At 38.2% G+C, this 14,224-nt stretch overlaps 1 pseudogene; it reads right to left on the bottom strand.

Annotated features, from left to right (window-relative positions):
• Positions 1 to 222: 222 nt before the first annotated feature.
• On the bottom strand, positions 223 to 9,190 carry LOC150033420 (secreted RxLR effector protein 161 pseudogene; annotated as a pseudogene).
• Between the last annotated feature and the right edge of the window lie 5,034 nt (positions 9,191 to 14,224).

The following is a 14,224-nucleotide window of genomic DNA, read 5'->3' as shown; positions in this document are numbered from 1 at the left end:
TTTTTAAGCTTTAAATCACACAATAAAATTCTCTAAAAAGAGTGGGTATACAAGTTTGAGCTCACACACTTTAATCCTCACAATAGAATAGATCCAGCAGTCAAAATTATGAATTTTTAATATTATTTTATATTGACCAATGAGAAGCTGACACGTAGTGAAAATTATATTATATATATTCTTGGTCAAAAGGTCAAATTCTAATATTTTTATTATTATTATTTAATGCAACCAATCAGATGCTGACACGTAGCAGCCAACGGGTAGTTCAACGTTTCTAACCCTTTTTGAAGCCTGAAAAAAAAAATAGAAAAATTCTTTAAAAAATCTTTAAAATTCTACAACCTCTTGAGAGCTTAATCCAATTTCTTGGAAATTTTTTAGCTTTAATTTTTGTAATCTACATAGCTTTTACTTGTAAGAATTGTTTTTACAAAGTCTTTGAGCTTAAATGTATTCATCCACTCTTTGAGAGAGTTCTTTCATCTTGTTCTTCATTTTCATATCATTATGAGTGTTGCTCTTGATCCCAAAAAGGAGTCATTGTAATGATTTGATCCTTAACCATGGAAAGGATCGAGTTTGATCTTGCGCCCAAAAAAAGAACGTTATACATTTCAACTCTAAGTCGTAAAACAGTCAAGTTTGAGTGAAGTACCCAAGAGAAGCTTGGAAAGTGAATGTAAGCCGATTGTGCTAAACAAATATAAAATTTATAGTGTCAATTCTCTATCCCTCTCCTATTTAATTTTGCAATTAATTTTTCATTCAATATTATTGCTTCAAATTAATTGCAAGGTTTGTTCTTGAATTTAATTGCTTATATTTGTTTATTTCGATTGGTAATTATTAGTGTTATTAATTTTCTACATCCATTACTGATCTTGTTATTAGAATCAAATCGGGTGCTTTAATGTAGTATTATTAACTTCTTGATTATTTTAGGTTGGATTTATGTGCATGAATTTATTGTTTAAATTACTTGTAAGCAAAAAAAAAAAAAAAAAAAAAAGTTTAATTGTGCCCACATTAGGAAAAAGTTATAATTAATTTTAATAAACCCTATTCACCCTCATATATAGTTTCCATACCGCTCCTATGTCAAAAACAATAAATTTTCATTTTTGTTTTCAAAAATTAAGAACACAAAACATACTTTTTGAAAAATGCATTTATGTCATACTTCAAAAATCACAAATTGTGTTGGAATTGGTGTCCTAGTTTTTCTAGAGTCTCGTAATTTGTAAACAGTTGTACACATTGTTATTAATAAAATAAGAGTTATTTTATTTCCATTTACTCATATCCAATAAACAAAGATCCATGGTTATTATATGTAAACTTAAACATGTATATGAGATATACAAGTGGATCATGTCTTAAATAATAACCTACATGGTCTGTAGTATAAGGATAAAGGAGGGATACCTTATCCTGGTGACTCTACAGATACGGCTCACTTTGTAGAGGTTTACAAGTGTTGTGAACTACTACAGGTGGTCTGATCCTGTCCATTCATGTGAAGACATGCAAGCGGGGGTATCCTATACAAAGAGTTTGTATAAGACCAGACCACGAGATGATTAGTCTTTTTATATAACGCCGTTGATACTTGAGACATACATCTCACTAAAATGACTATAGGTGACATGACCTTAATCCTAAGTGTTTTAGAAACTCCTGCCTTTGCCTTATTCGGAAATAACTCACACGGATAAGCTATCAAGTGAAAAAGTTTCATTAAGTGATAGTTGTGTAGAGACTAAACGATCGTGCAGCTTTGACTATACAATAGTCGTTCAGCTGATCGTAGCTAAACGATCGAGTGGCTAAGTCTATACGATAGGCTACCTTTACTAAACGATTGAGCACATCATCTATACGATAGACCAGTTGCTTATCTCCCACTTGCTCGATCGTCTACACGATTGTTTTCCTCCAGTCTCTTCCTCAAGCCAAGATCATACAGAGCCCACAACTCCTGGATTCTCACATCAAAAATACCAAGGTAACCATTGTGGTGGTGTCCTCACTTAGTTCATGTTGTTGGTCGTTCGTTAGGTTCGTGTTCGTTGGATGTAACGGTCGTTGCGTTCGAGTGTTGTTCTTGGACGCTTGGAGACTGATTGAGGGATTCTTGAAGAATGTTTCTTCAAAAGTATGCATACTCTATCTCTTGATACTCTTGTTAGCATGCTTTAATTTTGTGTTGTGCATGACCTGTTAGTTTCCGTTCTTAGACTGTAATTGATTGTGTTCACTCGAATGAAATTTGGAACGATCTCTTCCGCTGCTCATTGAAATCCTCATGTTTGATTTCCTTCAAATTGAATTTTACGAAATTTTTTCTCAAAGCCGGAACCTGCTTCTACCTACAAATTATATCTCTTATCAATTTTTAGTGAATAGATTTTTCAAATTGTTAAATATCAAAAGGAAGATGAATATATCATTAAATTAACTGGTACTACATCTTATCAACAATAATCCTACAAAATTGTAGGATCTTCCTTTTCGATATTATTTTCTTGATGGAAATTATGTATATTATTTTCTTAGGGGGAAAAATCTCTTATATACATTTTATCAATTTTATTTCAACAAATCAAATGTTGGAAAGTAGAAGCATGCAACGGAAGCAAACAGAACCAATAAGCACTCTAATTATACTTAATTTAAGTTCTAAAAAGCATGGAAAATAGATTTTCACAGAAAAGGGTTTTAAAAATCATACCTTTAAAGAATCCTCTAAATCCAAGCTGCTCTTCACCAAATCTCAGCTTCAAATTGAAGGAACTCTTATCAAAGAGTACCTCTGAGTAGAAGAGAGATCATTCCAAACTCATTGTAACAAAATTACAGCATTCACTATCCAACAGAATAGATATGCATTTAGCAACTAATTACAGGCATGCTTTTAAACTTAAATAACAAAGAGAACGAAGTATGTACCAGTTGAAGAACCCTTCTTCACAGAAAACTTGTTCTCGCCAAGGACTGCTCCTCTCGCTCTCGCTAAGCACATCTAAGTAATCGTCCACCAAAAACCCGGTCATCTACCCACGAACGGCCTCTACACAAACATAGCAACAGGGAGAACACCACCACTTAGAACCCTCGGTACTCTCGATGTGAGAATCCAGGAGGTGTGGGCTCTATTAAATTTGGCAGAGGGAAGGAGGAAGAGAGGATTGTATACCACGACCAAGCAAGTGGGAGAAGGTAGAAGTCTATCGTATAGACGATTCTTGATCATTTAGGAAAAGGTATATGTTCGTTTAGTAAATTGGCCACGATCATATAAACAATCGTTTAGTAAATGCTCGGGTGCATGATCATTTAGGAAAAAACTAGACGATCGTTTAGCAAATCCTATGTGATCGTTTAGTAAACTGTGCGCATGTATACGATCGTGTAGAAACTTTAAGCTATCATGTAGGCTCTCCGTTTGTTATGCAATAAGTAGTATACAGACGAAGTGAGCGTATATCTGATCTCTTTGCAAAATGAAAACTATTTTCACTTTATCCTTCAGTTACGAAAACTGAAGGCAACCTCCCACTATCACACGGTTATGGGGAAAATGTTGGCATAATTATCCCATAATTGTCCAAAATTAAATAATAAATATAATCATATTATATTCATTACCCTATGGTTTAATATCACATCAAATGCAACATATGAACCATAGTCTTTTCTCCTCCACTAGATATAATCATATTTATATCATTTTCCTCCAAATAATGTATCTCATACATAATGTCAATCATATCATATATAATTAACCAGTTCAATCATATCATATATAATCGAACTCCCTCTTGTCAATTTTAACACTTCAAACTGACCCAAAAACTTCTTCTCAACTTGAATCCATTGAGCTACCAAAGGGACCTTTATAGACCTATGGCTCGAAACTCCAACGGTACGTGAATAGCTGACTAAACTCTTTAGCCACGAGATCCACCATCTTTAACTGCCAGGCATTCCACTAAAGACCGACAATTGCACTCTTCTCACCACAGATATATTTCTGTGTCCATCGGATATAACCAATCAACAATACGATAACCCTTCACAGATGCTCGTAAGTACAGCTGAGCCAATTTACCGTTTTGCCCCTATAGTTACATCTAACTCCTTAAGTACCACGGATCCCTCTAATGAACAGTACAACATAGTCCTACTATGTGTGACACCTCTCAGGCCATGAGAGGTGTGTGGCGCCACATCGTTCAAGCCCTGGAATCATCCCTTAAGGGAGTAATCTATCTACTTACCCCTACTTCGGGGAAGGAGTGAATTTCATCTTGTGTAGCTGAGTTCCCAGCTCTCAAATCAGACAAATCCCTCAAGTGGTAGGTTTGAGTCGGCAATATGGCCACTTACACCCATGCAAATCAAAGGACCGCCCTCAAAGGCAGTTTTTCTCAACTCACACAAGATTGAGGTCATGTTACCTATGGTCATCCTAGTGAACTGAAGTCTCTATTGGCGTTATACAACGAGACTATAACATTCATGGTCTGGTCTTATACAAACTCCTTTGTATAGGATGCCTCCGCTCGCATGTCTCCACATGAATGATTAGGATTAGACCATCTGTAGCAAGCCACAACACTTGTAACTATTCTACAAAGCGGGTTGCATCCATAGCGTTACCAGGATAAGGTTTCCCTCTATATCCATATACTACAGACCATTTGAAGTAACTCTTATACAAGAGTACCTATGAGCGGAAGCGAATCTGTCCAGTTCATTGTGACAAAATTTCCACACATACATTCACACATATAGATATGCATTAACAATGCTAAATTACTGGCATGCTTAAAGGATAAATAAACAAGAGACCGAGAAAACATACCAGTTGAAGACTTTCTTCACAGCAAATCTCGTTTTCGCTGGAATGGCAAGCTATCATTCAGCAACACCCAATCGTCTACCACGAACAGTCTCTACACGAAAAGATAAAGAAAAGGGACGACACCACCACCTGGAACCCTCAGTATTCTCGGAGTGAGAATCCAAAGAGTGGGCTCTGTTCAAATTTGGTAGAGGGGAGGAGGAAAAGAGATCGTATACAACGATCAAGCAAGTGGGAGAAAGACTGTCTATCGTATAGACAAAATGCTTGATCGTTTAGGTGAAGTATACGATCGTGCAGGAAAAGCTAAGCGATCGTCTATACAATCGTTTAGTAAAGCTCGGCCGCTAAACGATCATTTAGTAAAAGATAAGCGATCGTTTAGTAAGTCGCACATGCGGGTGTAAGCGATCGTTCAGTAAACAACACTATCGTACATGCTCTAATTTACTAAGGGATGACCTCTAGAATCGCAACACACCGTGAGCTAATTAAGCATCTCAAAACGATTCTTCATCTTACTCATCAGTTACGAAAAAAGAAGAGACACTGGCAATTATCCCATAACTGTCCAATTAATAAATATTAAATATAATCACATTATATTCATAATCTATGATTTAATATGATATATTAACCATAGTATTTTTCCTCCACTAGATATAAATCATATTTATATCTAATTTCCTCCAAATTAATGTATCTTATACATAAAGTCAATTATATATATAATTAACTAGTTCAATTACATCATATATAATCGAACTCCCTTTTGTCAATTTGAACATTTCAAACTAACCCAAAAACTGATTCTCAACTAGTATCCAAGCTACCAAGGGGACCTTATGGACCTATGACTCGAAGCTCCAACGGTACGTGAATAACTGACTAAACTTTTTAGTCATGATATCCACTTTCCGTTAACTATCAGGCATTCCACTAAAGACCGACAACGGAACTCTTCTTACCACGGATATATTTCTATGTCCATCGGATATAACCAATCATTAGTACGATGACCCTTCACAGATGCTCGTAAGTACAGCTGGGCCAATTTGTTGTTTTGTCCCTGTAGTTACATCTTACTCCTTAAGTACCACTGATCTAATGAACAATATAACATAGTCCTACTATGTGTGAACACCTCTTGGACCATGATAAGGTGTGTGGCGCCACATCATTCAAGCCTCGGGATCAACCCTTAAGGGAGTAATCTATCTACTTACCCTTGCTTCAGGGAAGGAGTGAACTCCATCTTGTATAGCTAAGTTCCCAACTCCCAAATCAAACGAATCCCCAAAGTGTTAGGTTTGAGTCGACGCTTGATGCGTTATTTTATGAAATGAAATAATGGTAAAGAATGCAATGGTGGATAATGCGTTGTACATGCAAGTTTTCTCAGTAAGATCTAAGTATAAATCCTACTGAGTTGCCTGGTAAGCCCAGGATCGAACATAGGGACTAAGGAAACAATATGTGATGGTAATTTTTAAGTACTTTGCAGTAACAAATAAATCAATGCATTGGTTGGTATATTGTTTGAAGTATACAGTTTATGCGGCGGAGTCGAGAAAAGAGTTAATAATACGAAAGATGCGATGAGTATGTAAGGGAACGAGTTGAGAAGGGGTTTAGCTAACACTTCCTAAGATTGCGTTCATGTTATGCGATCATGCTACATACATACAACAGCAAGTCATCTCTCAATGCAAATGCTACGGCTTCTAGTTTTAGAACGCATGCGATGTATGTGATGATGTCTATAGGACTCACATCTAAGCCTCTATTCTTGTCTATGCGATGAAGAATAACACACATACACAAGGTGACCACATACTACCATAACCTATCTCAGGGTGCATGCGATGTATGTTGGCAAATAGAGCTTATCTCTAAGTCTCTATCTCTTGCTTATGCAGATCTAATCTTGCTTTCTCAAGTCTATATTCTAACCTAGCTCTCTCAAGTCTTAGGTTCTTTCTTTAGACTCTATCTCGAGTAGCTCTAAAAGGGTGATGGACGCAACATAAGACAAGATGATCGCATGCAATGAAGATCCTAGGTCATGTTAGTTAAGTACTTTTCAACCTATTCAAAAGTTTAGTTACTCATGCATATTGTACAGAAATGCAAGTTTCATTCGATATATGAAATTGAAATATAGAATGACAATGTGAAAGAAAGATAAAGAGTCTGGTAGCAATCTCTTGCTTCCCAAGGCTTTTACACTGTTCTTCTCTACTCTGCTCAAAAGATATTCTTACTCTCGCAAGAGTCGGCCCTCTCTCTATTTTCCATGCTCCCTGGAACTCTCTCAAGCTGACCAGGATGATCTTCCGGTGTCTTTTCCCTTTTCTCGCTTCCACCTTCTAAGTATAAGAAAACTACGAACAAGGCTAACTATCGTCTATATGGTGAACTCCCTAAACTGATCAAACTCCTTCAATGAAGGTGGCCTTCGGTATTTATAGAGCTTCAGGATGAAGAGCTTTTTCTCTCATATGATTGCACTGATGAGATGGCATTAATTCTCTATCTAATACGCTGAATATTTGTCACCGAAAAGTTGAGTGTACTTGCTATAGTGTCGTTAACGGCTTGTCAACTTAATTCGGAGTCGACCGTCATCAGCTTTCTATCCCATCATGATTTATTAAGCTTTCACCTTGATACGGCCATCTTCTTGAGCAGATTTTCGCGAGCGCATATGATCGCATAGCCTTGCAGTCACAATCTCTTAATGCGCTCAGACGTTAATTTCTTCAGATCGCATTTCCACGTTGCGCCAATGGATTTTCTGCACAAAATACATAAGTTAGTTGTTTTAATGCGATGGACGCATGCGATCGCAATGTTGTGAACTTAATGCTTTTGGACGCAATATTGTATATTTTTACCATTGCAATCCTGCATTGTTTTATAACTTTGCGCTGTAATAACGTGCATTTTTGCCCGTTATCAGTGCTCTGGCCACTCGCACCCAAGCAAATCAAAGGATAGCCCTCAATGGCAGGAGTTCCCAACTCACTCAGGATTGAGGTCATGTTACCTATGGTCATCTTAGTGAAGTGAAGTCTCTTTCACGAACGGGGTTATATGACAAGACGTTAACACTTCGTGGTCAGGTCTTATATAAACTCTTTGTATAGGATGCCCTCACTCGCATGTCCCTACACGAATGATCAGGATCAGACCATCTATGACAAGTGACAACACTTGTAACTAATCCACAAAGCGGGTTGCATCCGTAGCGTTACCAGGATAAGGTTTCCCTCCTATATCCATATACTCCAGAACATTTTGGTTATCAGTTAAGACATGATCCACTTGTATGTCACCACGTACATGCTTAAGTTACATAAAGACAACCAGGGATTTTAAGTTTATTGGTTTGTAGTAAAGCAAATAAAACATCCAAATGTACGAAGTCAAGAAGTGAAGTAAATATCATATATTATACATCACAAGCGTGCGTACAAACTATTTACAAACTACAGAACACGAGATTTTAAGGCATCAACCCCAACAATCTCCCACTTGTCCTAAAGCGAAGTGGGGTGTACAAAAGCATGTATAAAACAATAAACTAGAGTATAAAAACCCAGTACAATAAAATCTCCCACTTGTCTAGTCCATCCACGGTCGGTCCCGTAGACCCATGCTGTGAAGGTGACCCTCAAACATTGTAGCCGTGAGAGCCTTCATAAATGGGCCGGCAACGTTGTGCTCCAAGGTGATCTTCGTGAAAATCACGTCTCCTCGATGCACTATTACGCGGATCAGATGATACTTCCACTCTATGTGTTTGTCGCGCCTGTGACTCCTGGGCTCCTTGGAGTTCGCTATAATACCATTATTGTCACAATAAAGGGTGATGAGCTTAGACATATCTAGAACAACTTTCAGCTCTGTCAAAAACTTACTAAGCCAAACAGCCTCCTTAGCAGCTTCACAAGCTGCTGCGTATTCGACCTCCATCATGGAGTCGGTGATGCATGCCTGCTTAGTGCTCCACCACACTACAGCTCCTCCGTTAAGAGTAAAAATTGACCCTGACGTGGAATTTCAAGAGTCTTTATCAGTCTGAAAGTCAGAATCTGAGTATCCAGTGAGGATTAAATCTCTAAACCCATACACGAGCATGTAGTCCCTCGTTCTCCGAAGATACTTGAGGATGTTCTTAACTACGATCCAATGACCCTGGCCTTAGTTAGATTGATACCTACTGACTATTCCCAGAGCATAGCAAATGTTTGGCCTAGTGTAGAGCATCGCAAACATCAAATTGCCAACGGCAGATGCATATGGGACCCGTCTCATCTCTTCAACCTCTTGAGGCATCTTAGGACACATGTCCTTAGACAAAGTGAATCCATGCCTGAATGGCATTAGGCCTCTTTTGAAGTCCTGCATCGAGTACTTGAGCAAGATCTTGTCAATATACGATGCCTGAGACAGCGTTAGCACTTTGTTCTTACGATCTTGAAAGATCTGTATACCCAGAACAAAATGAGCCTCTCCAAAATCTTTCATTTGGAATTGGGTTGCTAGCCAGTTCTTAACTACAGTCAGTAGACCTACATCATTCCTAATAAGTAGTATATCGTCTACATACAATACTAAGAAAACTACTGAACTGTTGACAATCTTCTTGTAAACACAAGGTTCATCTACGTTTTGGTCAAAGCCATACGATTTGATCCCAGTATCAAACTAAATATTCCAAGATCGAAACGCATGTTTCAGCCCATAAATAGACTAATTCAGTTTGCAAACTTTTTGCTCTTGACCTTGGGCAATGAATCCTTTGGGTTGCACCATGTAAATAGTCTCCTCAAGATTGCCATTTAGAAAAGTCGTCTTGACATCCATTTGCCAAATCTCATAATTATAATAAGCGGCAATAGATATGAGGATGCGGATCGACTTTAACATGGCAACAGGTGAGAAAATCTCCTCATAGTCGACTCCCTCCACCTGGATATAACCCTTTGCCACAAGTCGAGCCTTGAAGGTTTGCACCTTCCCATCAGCACCCCATTTGCACTTGTAGATCCATTTACAACCTATAGGTCTTACCCAATGAGGCTGATCTACAAGATCTCATACTGAGTTGAAGTACATCGACTTCATCTTGAGATTCATGGCTTTGACCCATTCATTCCGGTTAACATCCTCCATTTCCTTTTGATAAGACAACGGATCCTCAACGTCGCCATCTACCACCATAGCTAGGATTTCATTGAAACCCAGATAGTGATTGGCGAGTATGTAACCCTCCCACTGTGTCGAGGTTCCCTCACCTCTTGAGGTTGAACCGACCTACCAGATGAACTATCATCAACAACTCTTGCTGATGAAGCAGGTCCTTCAACAACTCTTGTTGAAGTTTCAGTAGTTTCGTTGGAAAGCTCAAGTAACAGGACTTTACTACATGGACTGTGCTCACTGATATGATCCTACTCCAGGAAAGTAGCCTTCGTGGAAACAAACACCCTATTTTTGGACAGATCATAAAAGTAACCCCCTCGTGTACCTTTAGGTAGCCTACATAGAGGCACAACCTTGATCGTGGTTCCAAATTCTTGGGATTTGCCTCAAGTATATGTGTTGGGCAACCCTATATGTGGAAGTGACGTAAACTAGCTTTACGCCCGTTCCAAACTCCAGAGGTGTTCTCATAACACTCTTGGAAGGAACACAGTTGTGTATGCATACTACAGTCTCCACTGCAAAACCCCAAAATGAGTTCGGTAAGGAAGCATAACTCATCATCAAACGAACCATGTCCAACAAGGTTCTGTTTCTCCTCTCTGCTACACCATTCTGCTAAGGTGTACCCGGCGCTGAGAGTTGAGAAATGATTCCATGTTGTAATAAATAGTCCCGGAACCCTGAATCCAAAAACTCTCCACCTCGATCTGATCGAAGTGTTTTAATTCGTCTAACCAAAGCATTCTCAACTTCAGCCTTGAATACTTTGAACTTTTCAAAAGATTCAGACTTTCGTTGCATCAGATAAACATACCCATATCTAGAGTAATCATCAGTAAAACTAATAAAGTACTCATAGATGCCTCGAGCTCACACATTCATAGGACCGCAAAAGTCAAAATTTACTAATTCTAAAGGTTTTTTGGCTCAATAACCTTTTCCAGTAAAAAGGTCTTTTAGTCATCTTACCCTAAAGACAAGATTCGCACATTGGTAAAGAATTTTCTTCTAACTCACTTAGAAGGCCATTCTTTACCAATCTCTCAATCCTATTGAGATTGATATGCCCTAATCGAAGGTGCCAAAGTTGGGCATTTTCTTTTGGAGAAACTCATTGACATTTAGATTAAGTTACGGGAGATTTAAACATCTCTATGTTATGAAGGGAACTTAAGGTTAACGGTCTTAGCGCATACAAGTTATTTTCCAGTTTAGCTATACAAATTACACCATCCTTATGAATAAACACTTTATTCACATTAAAAGAAAGAGTTTATTTGCATTGCAATAGACACTTTACAGAAATAAGGTTCCTTTTTAGTTCAGGAACTACAAAGACATCTTTTAATACAAGAAACCTATTCTGTAAAGTTAACTGGATGCCTCCCACTGCCACAGCTGTGATGACGTGCCCGGTGCCTACTCGCAACATCATGTCACCAACCTCCAGTTGTCGCAAAGATCTAATCCCCTGAAAAGAAGAACAAACATGATTAGTGGCGCCAGAATCAATTATCCAGGATGAATCATCATTATCCACTAAACAAGTTTCTAACATAAGTAAATCACATTTACCTTTGTTTTCCTTGGCCTTAGCCTTGGCTACCTTCCTTTCTTTCAGATAGCGAGGACAATTCCTCTTCCAGTGTCCGTCCTGGTTGTAGTGGAAACATGTTCCTTTTTCAACCGACGATGGACGCTTCCTAAGGGCAGCAGGTGGCGGGTTAGTGTTGACGAATCGTTGATACGTATGATTGATGATGTTCTATGCTCGAAATGATGTGATACTACTGCTAGATATGTGTTAATTATGGATGTTCACATAGTATGCCATGCGTTGTCACAAGTTTCCTTACGATGGAACCAAGTGTAATTCCACCGCAAGTTTCTCGATGTGATCCGAGTTCGAACTCAGGGACTATTTTAGGTTATTGTGATATGTTCACGATATATGCAACAAGGTTTTCAATCTTTGAAAATGTGTTTGTACAGGTATATAAATTACGATAAAATAAAGTAAAGCAGTAAAGATGCGATGATAAAATAAAATACAATAAACCTAAGCTAGATGATACAAGATACATGCTTCATGTTACAAGATGCTGGGGACAAGGCTGGCTGTGAAAGTTATACAAAGACGTGGAATGCGACGGCAAGTCTTATGAATAGAATGAGAAAGATAAATAATATAAATAGCACAAGTTCTCAATTGCGTTGAAGCTAGAAATACTATTCCACTCTTCTCTTGGCGTACACCTTTCAATGATCGGTCGTGTTCCCACATGTCTGTGGTGAAACAGAGATTAACGTAATGAACGCAAGGTTGCTTCCATGTCTGGAAATACTACTCGTTTTAGTTAACGCATTCTTCTAACCCTCTCTCGATAGTTCGGAATGGCATCTTCACTTCTACTCTCACAGGTGAAGATGTCGTCTAGCATGCCTTAGCTAAACGCATTTTATACCTTTAACATAGATTAAGTACTTGTTTGATTCATATTAACTATCAGGGGATTGAAAAGACATCATGGAGAAAATGATTAATGGAGGAACGGAAATAGACAAAGAATGGTATATGAAAGCTATCGAAACATTTAATATATCTATTAAGCGTTTGATATATGGTGTGTGAATGAAAAGATAAAGAGAAAATGAAACACAACGATGAAAGAGATAGAACAGATAAAAACAAGTGCCCATATCTTGGCACTGATTCAATGGAGATTTTCTTGTCGGATATGATGGATTTGATGGTAGAGAGAGCTTCCCTCTCAGGCTTGCTCCACCGATAGCAGAGATCTATGCAGAGAGCTTCCGATTGGGTATTCGGCAGATTAGATCTGAGATTCACCTCTCGGCCTTATCTCGTCTTCTTCCCGAATTTCTTCACTTAAGCACTCAGCTCAGCCTTTTCTCTCAACAATTTAGTAGCACCTAGCCCCGTATCAAGTAGCATAAGTTTTCTCTGAAATCTATGGGGTATTTATAGGTGCAGGTCTTTGACTCTAGCTTTGTGGTCCCCACTGATGGTTATGGTAACTCTGAAGATGGAGGGATATTATTCCTTCTGTTATGCAATCAGATCGTCAATTCTGCACAACCGTTAGTTATACACGTGTCTCAATCCTCCACTTTTTCATTGCCCAGCTGCATCTTTCAATCGAGTATTCGCATGTGGTGTTTGTTTTTATTACCGCATGCGGTTGAAAGTTAGCTCTGGATCGACTATCGCATTGCGCCGTCATTACGATGATCGTCTCTTCATTGTTGATTGACGAGTGCAATGTGACAGAGATGCATTGATCAGTTTCTCATCAGCCTTGAGCGCAAGCGGTGACTTGGTTTCCTACAAAACAGAGTAAAACTCGGCTTGTCTTCCATCTTTATTGCGTTAGTGGGTGTAATTGTGATCATTTATGATTATTGTAATTCTAAGCTAATATTCATACAATCAATGCATATTTACTAACTTTTAGCCGCAATATCTAGATAAGGTGGCATAAATAACTTGCATTTTTACAAGTTATCACACCCCCAAATTTAGATATATGCTTGTTCTCAAGCATATCTTCTACTAAGGCAATCATGCTCAATTCCTATCCTCTATTTTTGCGACGATTGGTTGCTCCGAATGTTACACTTAGGCACATTTCTTGACATTGCACTTTCTTCCTATCCTTGCTAATTCTTACAAAGCTCTACTTTATTCTTCTATATAACAAATTTCCTCTCAAAAATGCTTTTCTAATTTTTCAAAATAGAATGTCTTTCTCTTCTTGTCAAAAAAACTCGATGTATCTATATGCGGTGGTCAAAACTTTGCGTCATTTATTCACTTAGAGACTGTTGATCATGGTTACACCCTTCGTTTTGGCTTGTCCCCACGGGTGTCATGCAAACATCCAACTATGGTTATGTGCCAATTTCAACTTTAACTCATGAATTTCAGAGGAGTTGTCTCTTGCATTTATTTGTTTTCTTTTTTTCTTTTTTTTTTTTTTGTATTTCATATTGCATTGTTCTTGGAAACCTACCTTCGTTTTGGCTTGCTCCTACGGGTGTCATACGAACATCCAACTACGAGCAGGCTTCTTTCACAACTAAACTCTTATCAGGTTGGGAACATTTTTAAGGTTTTCC

This window comes from Benincasa hispida, chromosome 10, assembly GCF_027475165.1.
Source record: "Benincasa hispida cultivar pf3 chromosome 10, pf3_genome.v1.1, whole genome shotgun sequence".
NCBI lineage: Eukaryota > Viridiplantae > Streptophyta > Magnoliopsida > Cucurbitales > Cucurbitaceae > Benincasa > Benincasa hispida.
Note: the sequence above shows the minus strand (reverse complement) of the source record. Positions and strands in the feature narration are given on the sequence as shown.